The sequence below is a fragment of the Palaemon carinicauda genome, chromosome 11, assembly GCF_036898095.1.
Source record: "Palaemon carinicauda isolate YSFRI2023 chromosome 11, ASM3689809v2, whole genome shotgun sequence".
Classification (NCBI taxonomy): Eukaryota; Metazoa; Arthropoda; class Malacostraca; order Decapoda; family Palaemonidae; genus Palaemon; species Palaemon carinicauda.
Window position 1 is genome coordinate 9,400,209 of NC_090735.1, and position 14,205 is coordinate 9,414,413.

A 14,205-nucleotide genomic window follows, 5' to 3' on the forward strand; every position below is an offset into this window, starting at 1 on the left:
ATAGTCTTTGAACGTGGCGATATATATAGGTCTAGACCGAGACTAAGAGGGAGGAGCCTCTTGTGGCTTCAGGAGAAAGGTTCTCCCTCCCAAAGACGTTCTTCGCTGACACAACGCCCATCATCTGTCCTTGACATTGCTTTTCCTTTGCTCGTGGTCTGACGAGAAGAACGAATGGGATTTCTGACATACCAATAACGCATTACTCTTTTATGATTATTATTATTATTATTATTATTAGCTAAGCTACAGCCTTAGTTGGAAAAGCTAGATGCAACAGGGAAAAATAGGCCAGTGAGGAAATTTGCTTAGTTTATAATTTAATTTTAGATATTCTCTGAAGCTGTGTGGATCCAGCCATTTTAGTATGAAAGATATTTTAATACAAATATCTTTCAAAACGTATGGAAATCATTTGATTTTCAACACATACAAGGATTTTCAAGTACACAGGTAATTCAGAATTAGATTGCTGTTAATGTTAACGGGCGATAGCAAACCATATTTCATTGGAAGATATGTGTTTCTATCAAATACAGAAGCCAGTAAGAGAAGTTTACCTTGTCAGTATCAAGTGAAGAATGCGGGGAAATATAATGATCTATTGAGAGAGAGAGAGAGAGAGAGAGAGAGAGAGAGAGAGAGAGAGAGAGAGAGAGAGAGAGAGAGAGAGACTTTTTGTCATGATTTGAATAGTTTTCCTGTTCAATCATCATCAACTGACTTGCATCTCAAATATAAACTTTAAGTCAACCAAAGTTCATGTTCGTAGTATTGTAGTCAATCTCTGGCACCTGAATTTTCTGAGCATCCTTTGAGTTCGAATCCTGCCGTGCTGAGCTGTCCAACTCCTTGAACTGAATGTGTAATTAGTTCTGGCATCCTTTTCTTCTCTTTGAGGATCGGTGCCACACAGCATTCATCTTCATATCAAGTGGTTGAAATCATTGAACTTTAGAAACTTAAACGTCGAGTGGATATGTTGTAGTTAGGTCTTGTTTCATATTTCATTTGTTATATGTATAACTAGTTTTTTTTATTCATCATATCTCTCTAGTATTTCAGTATTTGCCTCTCAATTTCTTTTTTTTTTTTCGTATTAGTGTGATATTTATATCATGGACTTGTAGTTTTTATAGTCCGCTTTTCTAACTACAAGCAACTTGTCTCGTAATAACAACAACAACAACAACAACAACAACAACAACAACAACAACAATAATAATAATAATAATAATAATTTTATGCATACTGCATCTAAAAAAATCATACTTTTTCATAACTACAACAATTTGCTCCCTACGTACTTCCTGGTCATGAAGATGATTCTGTCTACGACAGGGTCGTGTGCAAAAGGGTCAAATCATATATATCTAAAATATTAGTTCAATCATCCTCTTTGATTCTATTTTTCCACATATAGAAAAGGATATCGTATTATCATTGTTATTATCATTAGCTAAGCTACAACCGTAATTGGAAAAGCAGAATGATATAGGCCCAAGGGCTCCAACATGGAAATAGCCCAGTGAGAAAAGGAAGCAAGGAAACAGATAGAAGAGTGTGCCTGAGTTTAGCCTAACTCAAGTCAGTGGTTGGCCATGGTACAGAGACTATGGCACTACCCAAATGGAGAACAATTATTTATTCTACTGTCCTAAGAAGAGCAGCTAAAGAGTATCTTCTACCCATACCAAGTGGAAAATAGTCACAGAATATTTACAGTGCAATAGTTGACACTAATGAAAACGATTTTATTTGTTTTTTATTGTGTTGTCAGGTGTATGAGAAAACAGGAGAACGTGTAAAGAATGTGCAAGACTATTATCAGAGAGCAATCCAATGTAGTAATAATTGGCCAGTCAAAGGACTCAATAACTCACTAGGGATAGTATCACACCAAGTGGCTAGTGCCTTACCCAACCTGCTACCTACTGAAAATAAGGTTTTCATTCTTCAGTACGACTTAGTAATTAATTTCGAACTGAATTCTTTAGTTTTCGCATCGGAAACCAGCGACCTTTTCTTCTAGCATTTGGTGAAGATAATTCGAAATTAACTTTCCAGTGGTGTTAATAATCTTATTTCGCTTTTATTATGAAAACCGCAAATCACATGGACAGCAACATACCGTGAAGCTTAGAAAATGCAGAAAAAAAAAACTTTGTCCGGTTAACAGAAGTTAAAACTTCATTTATTGTTTGGTAATTTTGTTTATAGAAGATCCAATTCTTATAAATACTATTTGTTATCTTAGAAACGTTTTGAGGTTTCGATTTTAATCGATAGACGGAATAAAATAGATAAATATATAGACAGGTAGATAGATTACTTGATAGATAGAAAATTAGATAGATTGATTGATAGATAGGTAGATATATTGACAGAGAGATAGATTAAAAGAGCTTTGGTAAGGCATAACCATTATATTATACCACCCACTGAAAGGCATAGTAATATTAGGACATTAATTAAAACATTTTTCTTTTAAAAACAATAGTTTATTCAGATAAATAATTTCGTATCATCGTCCCCTAAATGCTGTAGACGTCTTAAGCATAAGAGGGCGCTGGATTGTACTGAGGCTCTCCCTCGTAAGTGACCTCAGCCACGAAACCCGAGTCCCCGTTGACGTTGTAGGACACCTTCTGCAGGCGACCGTCGGGAAGGAGCACGTAGTAGGATCCCTGAGTGTCGTAGCCATCACGGGCTTCCTGGTGGCCGAAGTCGTTGCCCGAGTAGTCGTCCTTGACGGCGTAGTTGAAGTCGTACTTGGCTGGTTCCTGTCAGCACAAGAAGATTTATTAATGCTAACTTTTAGAGGATTATTTCGGTTAGATGTTTATAAGATAAACAGTCCATTAATCAGTGGCGACTTTCATCTTTTATTTCTATATGAACTCTTTTATCATATGGTTAAATGTAAGATAAGTTACCCTACATTTATCCATATGATAAAAATAATTGAAGTTTAAATCTTTTCTGATATTAATTACATATCGCTGAAACTATTTTATACCTACAAGAAGCATAATTCCATTCTTACCTCGTGAGTAGGTTGAGGGTCGTAGCCATAGGAAGGCTGCGAAGGAGCACCAAAGACAGCGGCAACTAAGGCCAAAGCCAAACAGGTCTGTTCGAAAAAGAAAATCCAGTATGATTAGATATGTAAGTCAAGGATCTGCAAAAAGTACTTCATTATTTCAAAGAACTATATAATCTTACGGGGTAACCATCAGACAGATAACTACTGAGATTACTGAAGTCTCCATGTGTTGAACTGGCTGACATAAGTCTTTTTGTAGTTCATATATGAAATGTTTTGATGTTGTTTTTTGAATATTTTATTAATTATTTCTCATATCGTTTATTTATTTCATTTTTTGATTTCCTAACTGGGCTATTTTTCCCTGTTGGAGCATCTTGGTTTTAGAACTAGGGTTGTAGCATAGATAATGATAATAATAATGATAACAATAATAATAATAATAATGATAATGTTAATAATAATAATGATGATGTTGATAATAATAATAATAATAATAAGCTCATGGTTCCTATACGTGGCGTATTCCATAACAATCAATTTGAAAGAGATATCTAAGTTAATTTGTAAATCTTAATAGTAAATCCGCAATTGCTTTCATCCGTTACCTTAGCAATCATGATGAGTTACAGAGGAGGACTGATGTCATGGAATGGAGTGAGCTCCTTATATACTGGAAAAGAGAAAGGAAGTCCCTTGGTTAGAGTTCTACGAAGAGTCCCCACCACTCAGGACTACCGGTGGTTCTTGCCGACCACTGATGATAGTCTCAAGCGAAGGTCGAGTTTATGAACAAACATATCTCGCAACGGAAAGTTGACTCGTGGTTGGAATGCAATTCGTGACATAGACCTCGTTTCGACGGTCATTAACTGTCTGGACTGGGGCTTTATTGAATTCTTTGAATTTTTTTTTCCTTTTTTTTCGGAAAACCTAATATCGCCATGATCATCAAAGCTGTACTTGTCAGTACCACGCATACTAGGCTGGTTTGCTGCGAGCGATCAGATCAAAGTCTCCCGCCATCACCAATTCGCAGTGGCCAGCGTGGGGATGAAAATGGGTACTTTGAATTTTTTTTTTTTTTTTTTTTTTTTTTTTTTTTTTTTTTTTTTGCGGAAAACTGAGTATCGCTATGATCAGCAAAGCTGTACTAGTCAGGGCCACCTATATTAGGTTGGTTTGATGTGAGCGATTAGACCAAAGTCTCCTGCCATCACCAATACGCAGTGGCCAGCGCGGTGATGGAAATGGCTAAACCTTAGACTAAATCCAAGATATGTCTGAGGCCTTTGTTCTGCAGTGGATTAGGAACTGCTGCATTTGTGGTTTGTTACCCGATTTTTAAGTAACGAAAAATACCTTCGTTATTCAATACAAGAAAAATATCAAAACAGTAGACACTAGCAGTACTTAAAATCGTCATTTTCTCGTCTTGCATAGTTGCAACGAGTCCAGATATCTTATTTCTATTATAAGGTACTCCGGGGTCATGAGGTCCGACGAATTTAAACCCAACTACCTCTGAATTGGTCTTCCACAGAACCCTCTTAGAGCTAGTGGGTCCTGGTCTTCCACTATCTTGGGTTAGAGTTATCTTGCTTGAGGGTACGCTTAGAGACACTAATCTAGTAGTTTTCTGTTCCTCATTGATTTTTTTTTCTTTTTTTTTCCCAACGGTGTATACGGCAACCTTAATAGAAGGGGCACGGATGTCTGGTTTATATTATTATTATTATTATTATTATTATTATTACTATTATTATTATTATTATGTGCTAAGCTACAACCCTAGTTGGAAAAGGAAGATGCTATAAGCCCAGGGGCTCCAACAGGGAAAAATAGGCTAGATGTTTTCTCTTCTGGATTTTTTTAACGGTGTGTAGGGCAACCTTAATAGAAGGACCGTGGATGTTTGGCTTATTATTATTATTATTATTATTATTATTATTATTATTATTATGTGCTAAGCTACAACCCTAGTTGGAAAAGGAAGATGCTATAAGCCCAAGAAGTCCAACTAGGAAAAAAGCCCACTGAGAAAAGGAAATAGGTTGCCTTTTATTTAACTGTTCCTTTATCTTCCCCTCTAGTATTAATTTTCAAAAGCATCGTTTCTGTCCTTCCTTCGGTTGAAGTGACTATCCTGGAGGGTACTAAGCTTTGGATGGTGTGTATAAGGTATGCAGTTATTTCTTAGTCATAATTGCTCCATCATAAGACACTACTCTACAGTATCTTATAGTTTTATTTCAGCTGTAACCACATTGTGGAATGATCTTCCTAATAAAGTAGTTGAATCATTGGAACTTTGGAACCTGGAACATCAGAAGTTCCACAATCAGTGGAAGTTTGGAACCTGGAGCATTAAAAGTTCCACAATCATTGGAACTTTGAGATCTGGAGCATCAGAAGTTCCATAATCAGTGGAACTTTGGAACCTGGAACATCAGAAGTTCCACGGTCAGTGGAAATTTGGAACCTGGAACATCAGACGTTCCACAATCAGTGGAACTTTGGAACCTGGAATATCAGAAGTTCCACAATCAGTGGAACTTTTGAACCTGGAACATCAGAAGTTCCACAATCAGTGGAACTTTAGAACTTGGAGCATCAGAAGTTCCACAATCAGTGGAACTTTGGAATCTGGAATATCAGAAGTTCCACAATCAGTGGAATTTTGGAACCTGGAACTACAAAATATAGTTTATTTGCTATTCCCTTATTTCCATTCCTCATTGGGCTACTTTCCCTGTTGGAGCCCTTGGACTTAAAGCCTTCTACTTTTCCAAAAAATGTTGTAGCTTGGCTAATAATAATAATAATAATAATAATAATAATAATAATGATAATAATAATACTTTCCCTGTTGGAGGCCTTAGATTTATAGCCTTCTATTTTTCCAAAAAATGTTGTAGCTTGGCTAATAATAATAATAATAATAATAATAATAATAATAATAGTAATAATAATAATAATAATAATGATACTTTCCCGGTTGGAGGCCTTAGATTTATAGCCTTTTATTTTTCCACAAAATGTTGTAGCTTGGCTAATAATAATAATAATAATAATAATAATAATAATAATAGTAATAATAATAATAATAATAATGATACTTTCCCGGTTGGAGGCCTTAGATTTATAGCCTTTTATTTTTCCACAAAATGTTGTAGCTTGGATAATAATAATAATAATAATAATAATAATTTCATGTCCTTTCATTTAATTTCAATCGTCATCAGGTTAACTTCAAATGCTCTTGTTGATATATGGCGACCCTGTGCATCATGAGAAATAAGTTCACACCAGACAAGGTAACAAAATGAAAGTAGGCTACTTCGTAGACTTGTCTTAAGGCAACGAAGGGGTTGTTAGAATTTAGAGCATTCGGTTATGTCCTCTTCCTAAATGAAGACCTTAACTGTAAAGTTTCAGAGGATAGTTCTTCATGTTTAGGAATAGTTATTATTATTATTAGGAATATTATTATTATTATTATTATTATTATTATTATTATTATTATATTATTATTATTATTATTATTATATTATTATTATTGGTTTTATTATTATTATTATTGGTTTTATTACTATTATTATTATTATTATTATTATTATTACTTGCTAAGCTACAACCCTAGTTGGAAAAGCAGGATGCTATGAGCCCAATGGCCCCAATAGGGAAAATAGCCCAGTGAGGAAAGCTAACAAGGAAAAATTAAATATTTTAAGAACTAATATTAAAATGAATATTTCCTTCATAAACTATAAAAATTTATCAAAACAAGAGGGAAAGAGATTAGATAGAATAGTTTGCCCTAGTGTACTCTCAAGCAATAGAGCTCTAAACCAAGACAGTGGAACACCATGGTACAAAGGCTATGGCACTACCCAAGACTAGAGAACAATGGTTTGATTTTGGAGTGTCCTCCTAGAAGAACTGCTTACCATAGCTATAGAGTCTCTTCCACCCTTGTATCAGTCGGCGTCACACATTTAATCTCTTCATAGAGTGGCATGTTTTTAAACCGTCTAAATATGCAACGTTGCAGTCAGCACTGTTTGTTTGACAGCTCAAATTCCAGCTGTTACCAAGTTGTGGAATGATCCTCCTAATCGGGTAGTTGAATCAATAGAACTTGAAAAGTTCAAAGTTGGAGCAAATGTTCTTATGTTGACCAGGCTGACATGAGTCTCTTTATAGTTTATATGACATAACTGTTTTTGACGTTGTTAATAGTTTATATAGGACATATCTGTTTTGACGCTGTTACTTTTTTTTAGAATGATTTATTGTTAATTTACTCTCATCATTTATTTCTGTCCTTTTGTCCTTTCCTCACTGGGCTATTTTTCCCTGTTGGAGCCCTTGGGCTGATAGCATCTTGCTTTTCCAACTAGGGTTGTAGCTTGGCTAGTAATAATAATAATAATAATAACTAGCCAACGCGATCTGTCATAAATGACGGCTAAATAGTTAGATAGATAAGCACACATACGCACACACAGATTCAATCCTTCTCACCCATTCCCCCTTTCCTAATTATTTCTTGAGGTACCACCTCTCACCAGAGTATGACTATTCACTTTCCTCCCCTACTTGAGGGATGGAGAGACACCGAGTATGGTTGGCCATACCGTTCAGCGTGACAGGAAAGGTATATATATATGTAATTTATATATATGTATATATATATATATATATATATATACATATATATACATATATATATGGATATATATATTTATATACATATATATTTATATATAAATATTTATACATATATATATATATATACATATATATATATATATATATATATATATGTATATATATAGGCTATATATATATATATATATATATATATATATATATATACATATATATATATATATATATATATATATATATATATATATAAATATTCAGGCACTTGCTATTCATGTTCCTTGTAATATAAAGGACTCAGCAAGCTGTGTACAACACCATAATATCCTGATATTAATGAAATGAAGCGAGATGTAAGTAACTTTATACATACCGTATCTTAAAACTATTATTTTAAAACTATTATTTTAAAACTATTATTTCCAACGTGTTATAACTCAGTAATCTATGTGATGTATTTTCATGACAGATAAGTCAACTATAAAAGATACTTCACTTTCTTAGCTATATAACATAAAAACCTTTAATAATACAGAATAGCTCTTTAATAAAATCAATATTTAATAACACTTGTATGTTATAATGCTTCAGACCAGCTTTTTATTATTATTATTATTATTATTACTAGCCAAGCTACAACCCTAGTTGGAAAAGCAAGATGCTATAAGCCCAAGGGCTCCAACAGAGAAAAATAGCCCAGTGAGGAAAGGAAATAAGGAAATAAATAAATGATGAGAATAAATTAACAATACATCATTCTAAAATCAGTAACAACGTCAAAACAGATATGTCCTATATAAACTATTAACAACGTCAAAAACATATATGTCATATATAAACTATAAAAAGACTCATGTCAACCTGGTCAACATAAAAACATTCGCTCTAACTTTGAACTTTTGAAGTTCTACTGATTCAACTACCCGATTAGGAAGATCATTCCACGGCTTTTATGTAATACAGAATTATTTCCACACTAATACCTTCGAACAAAGAGCATTATGGATTCTTTCTAAGGTACATTATATATTCAATCAGGGTTTTGAATTAATTCATAACATTCTTATTATGAAGCATTATGTAAAATCCCTGCATTGTTTAAAATAATTTTAAAATCATCGTTTTAACCGTAGTTTACACTGCACGGTAGAGTTGCCAGATTTCTTAAATGAGAAAAGGCTAACTTCTAATCAAACGCAGCTTTAAAAGGCCAACCTATTAGTAGAAAAAGGCCAAAAATATAGTATTTGAGGCCCACCTTTTATTCATGAAATTACCAAAAGCCAACCAATTTCAAAAAGGCCAAATTTGAGGTTGTTTGGCCTGAAAAAGGACACCGTGGCAACCCTGCTACACGGTATAAAAGGTGATTGAGGAAAAACAATAATAATACCAATGCCCTAATATCGCAAGAGGGTCTGTCCCTCTCTTTTATTCTTCTCCTGTACTTCTCTTTCTCCCTATTTCCTTAATCTTTCCCATCCCGAGTACCTGCCTTTGAGCTACAAACTGGATTGGATCCAGGGGTACTCTTCCTTTCCCCATATTCCCCATTTCCCTATTCTTATTATTATTATTATCTACTTATTATAACTGGTGCCAATCTACTTGAAGACTGAGTTCTGTTGGGAAGAAATTATTAAGGTTTATAGAAAAGCCTTTTATATATATATATATATATATATATATATATATACATATATATATATATATATATATATATATATATATATATATATATATATATATATATATATATATATATGATGTTCATTGAACAGAAGTAACATATAATATCGTTTGCGGTGTAATCTTAGAATTTGCAACCAGAGAGCTCGTGAGTTTTGAGGTTAAACTGCCACAGGAAACAGGAGGAAATTACGGTCAAGTGGATGATAAAAGTAAAATACTGGTAATGCTGACGTAGCATTTTTACATTCCTTAACTTCAAGCTACTAAAATTGATATTTTTTTTTTATCATTCTCTTCATAGATCGCATTAGAATAGATTTATTAGGTGTAGTTCATTTAGATATCCTCGTGAAAATTAAAAAATAACGTCTAAATATTTAGATTAGTATGCACACACACACACACACACACACACAGATTCAACCTTTCCCATACCCTTTACCGTTCCTAACTACAATCCGCTGGTTCGGGAATTTGTGGGAGAGTGTGGTATCCGAGTGTAACCCTCCTGCTTCCCCCTCTCACCAAGGTATGAGTACTTCCTCTCCCCCCTGAGCATGACGGGAATATATATATATATATATATATATATATATATATATACACACACACACACACATATATATATATATATATATATATATATATATATATATATATATATATATATATATGTGTGTGTGTGTGTGTGCGCGCGCGTGTGTGTGTGTGGATGGGTTGGTGGGCGTATGTGTATGTATTTACTTCATGGCGATATTTACTTTCTTCAAGAGACGCAGCTTCCATTTCATAAATGACATTACATCGTTGTTGCGTCATCAAGAGCATGCTTCCCCCTCCCCTCTGCCCCTCCAGAACGTTTGAGAAGGGAGAACTCTTCCCCATGTGTCTAAGCAAATAAATAGGTAATGTTCTAAGGCATCTAAGCAATAGGTATTTTGATAACCAAGCACTGGATGTAACGAGTCAAGATATTGGCGGGGTTTAAAGTTAACGCAGCTGATATAAGTGTATACCAATATTAGCGTGATTAAGGGTTCTAACGGTAACATATTGATTGGGGAGATACCAGCGGTGAATGATACTGCTGAATGTTTGAGTGAAAAGATATGTGTGAGGAAGAAATATAAGTAGGGTAAGTAGGAATTATACAAAGCAAAAATAAAAAGGGGATGCAATCTTGGCGTGATTGTATTTGCTTGGTAAACTGCCTTTTTAAAGCCTTTTAACCCAACTAGTGTTATAGGTTAAGTAATAATAATAATAATAATAATAATAATAATAATAATTTGCTAGACAGTATATTTAGATTATTATTTGAGAACTAAACCAGACATGGAGAGTAGTAACTCGGCATTAATTTCACAGCGGAGTTGCTGGGATAGACACAGCCTATCCCAACCAATCACAGCCACGGAAACTTTCCCGCGCGTTCGATTTCAGCCAATCAGCATCAGCGAAGCCTCTCTCTCGAATCTCCAGTACTCTACCTCTACCATCCATGCTTATCAACCAGCGTCACTTGATAGTCCCGGCGCGTTTAAATGCGTGTTCCCTCTTATTTTGACGATTATTTTGTGATTATTTCATTGCCGAGTGCTAATTAATCACTAGAAACATGGCATCGAGTGACAGTGATGTTCTAGTTTAAATAGAGCTATTTGAAGTAGTGTTAGTGATGTTATTAACGTGATTACTTAAACAGAAGTGCACTCGAAGAATTAGCAAGTTTCAATATGGCGGAAGTAATGAAGTGAAAATACCTAAATTTGTGATTATTTCATTGCCGAGAGTTATTTAATCACTAGAAACATGGCATCGAGTGACAGTGATGTTCTAGTTGAAACAACAGTGTTAATGATGTTATTAACGTGATTAGTGGAATAAAAGTGCACTCGAGAATTAGCAAGTTTCAATATGGCGGGAAGAATGAAGTGAATAAACTTGAATGTTTCGCTTGATTATTGTTTGGGTGTTTAAGTGATCTTGATCATGACAGAGGCCGTAGGAATGGGGAATTTGAAGGGGTGTCTGTAGGTGTTGTTGCACTTTGTGTTGGTGATACACCAAGCACCATAATGTTGGTGATAAACCTACTTTGGGTTTGTTGGGGACAAACTTAGTAGCATAGGGGGTTTTAGTGATAATTAGGGTGTTTTGGTGATAAACTTTGTACCATAGGTAGTGTTGGTGATAAACCAACTACAATAGGGTTTGTTGATGACAAACTTAGTAGCATAGGGTGTTTTGGTGATAAACTTTGTACCATAGGTAGTGTTGGTCATATACGTAGTTTTACATTGTGCCGATAATAGGTGCAGTACCATAATAATTGTTGGAGGTATTTCATTTAACATTACTGGTGATAAACATGTAAAGGGTGGGTTGGTGATAAGACCAATGCCATAGCCTGTTGGTGATAGACGTAGTACCATAGTTATTTTTGGTGATAATTCTGGTATCATAATGTCTATGGGGATAAAATTAATGCCACAGTCATTGTTGGTGATAGGCCTAGTACTGCTGGGTATGTTAGTGCAGACATAATGCCACAACCTATTGATGGTGTTTCCAATAAATATTTAGAGAGTATTTTTTAATATATAAACTATACAGACTTTGAAGAACCAAGGACAGAATATTGAAGAGGTGGAAAGTACACAAGTTAGTGACTAAAGTGATTAAAACTTTTGAAGACAAACCAGAAATTGCATCAATTCATTTGAGGGCAACAGATTACAGGACGCAGACTGCAAGAAGATGAAGCAGGACGCTGGAGGGTGAGTGTTACCATAAACGTTAACAAATGTAGAAGTTATCATTTCTCATTTGTTCATCGCTGTTCTGATTACCATTTCTGAAACCTGTTGTTTATTGATGTATGGTTTCATCTCATTCATTATACTATAACATAGGAGTAAATTTTCAAACTTTATCAGCGTTATTATATGATATTGTTTTACTTTTTGAAATCTGTTGTTTATTGATGTGTTTTCATCTCATTCATTATACCTGTTAGGAATAAGTTTTCTAACTTTATGAGCGTTATTAAAACATTACTCATAACTTATTCATACTACGCGCTCTAGGCAACTTTGAATGTTTTGTAATGCATTTACATTAATAGGTAACTCTTATTATATACACATTTTTATTTATTTTACAGAAAATGTACTGAGAAACTGTAGTTTTTCAGACATACGTCAAATCATTTTATGCACATAAGCCTTGTGTAAAACCGTTAAGCTTTCAGTGCTAACAGTCCTTTCGGTATCTTAGATACTAAATGGTTTATGGAATTATAAATATGACGATATTTTAAACTCGTTTATTTTACTTGAGTTTTCTTAATTGTGGTGGGGAAAAAATGTGCTGTTTTTAACGTATGGAATTCCGATATCAAATTTATACAATTTAGTAGGATGGATTTATGTATGTATATATATATATATATATATATATATATATATATATATATGTATTTATATATATATATGTATATATATAAATTTTATATATATGTATATATATATATATATATATATATATATATATATATATATATATGTATATATATATATATATATATGTATGTATTTATATATATATGTATATATATAAATTTTATATATGTATATATATATGTATGTATTTATATAATATATATATATATATATATATATATATATATATATATATATATATATTAATATATATATATATATATATATATATATATATATATATATATATATATATATATATATATAGACAGATTCTTAGTCAGATTGATTAAAAGATAGTTGGAGATATATAGACAAATAGATTCAAAGAGCTTTGGTAAGGAATTACCCATTATATTATACCAACCCCTATAAAACTTTGTATTAGGATCCTAAAATGAATTAGTTTACCAACGTTTAGCTCCACAAGGCACTAGAAGAGTTGGAAGCTCCAGGCCTACATGGCTGAGGACTATGAAGCGTGAAGTAGATGATAAAATATGGATTTAAAACCTTAAGATAGAGATGACTGGCGAAATCTAACCTAGGCCTTTTGCGTCAATAGGCGTAGGAGGACATGATGTTGATAGAGTATTAGGATATTGTTAATTAAAATAGTTTCTTTTGAAAACAATAGTTTATTGACATAAATAGTTTCGTATCATTGTCCCCTAAATGCTGTAGACGTCTTAAGCATAAGAGGGCGCTGGATTGTACTGAGGCTCTCCCTCGTAAGTGACCTCAGCCACGAAACCCGAGTCCCCGTTGACGTTGTAGGACACCTTCTGCAGGCGACCGTCGGGAAGGAGCACGTAGTAGGATCCCTGAGTGTCGTAGCCATCACGGGCTTCCTGGTGGCCGAAGTCGTTGCCCGAGTAGTCGTCCTTCACGGCGTAGTTGAAGTCGTACTTGGCTGGTTCCTGTCAGGAGAAAACAATTTCAAATCAAATGTTATAACAAATGATTTTGGATTTGATTAATTTGATTCATACTTTCAAAATAATTATGAATTTAGAGTTTATTAACTTTTTTTAAGATTTCAACTTATAACTGACCTCATGAGATGGAGGAGGGGCGTATCCATACTGGGACTGGGAGGGGCCACCAAAGACGGCAGCCACAAGGGACAACAACAAACAAATCTGTCAGGAAGAAAACAACAGTGACTTAAAAAAGTTGTTCTGATGGAATTGTGAGTTAAAAACCCTCCACTAAAAGGGACGTCCTTTTAATTAGTTAAATCTCATCAGCAGTTTCAGTTTAATTACTCAAACTGAACTGGTACAGAAATCG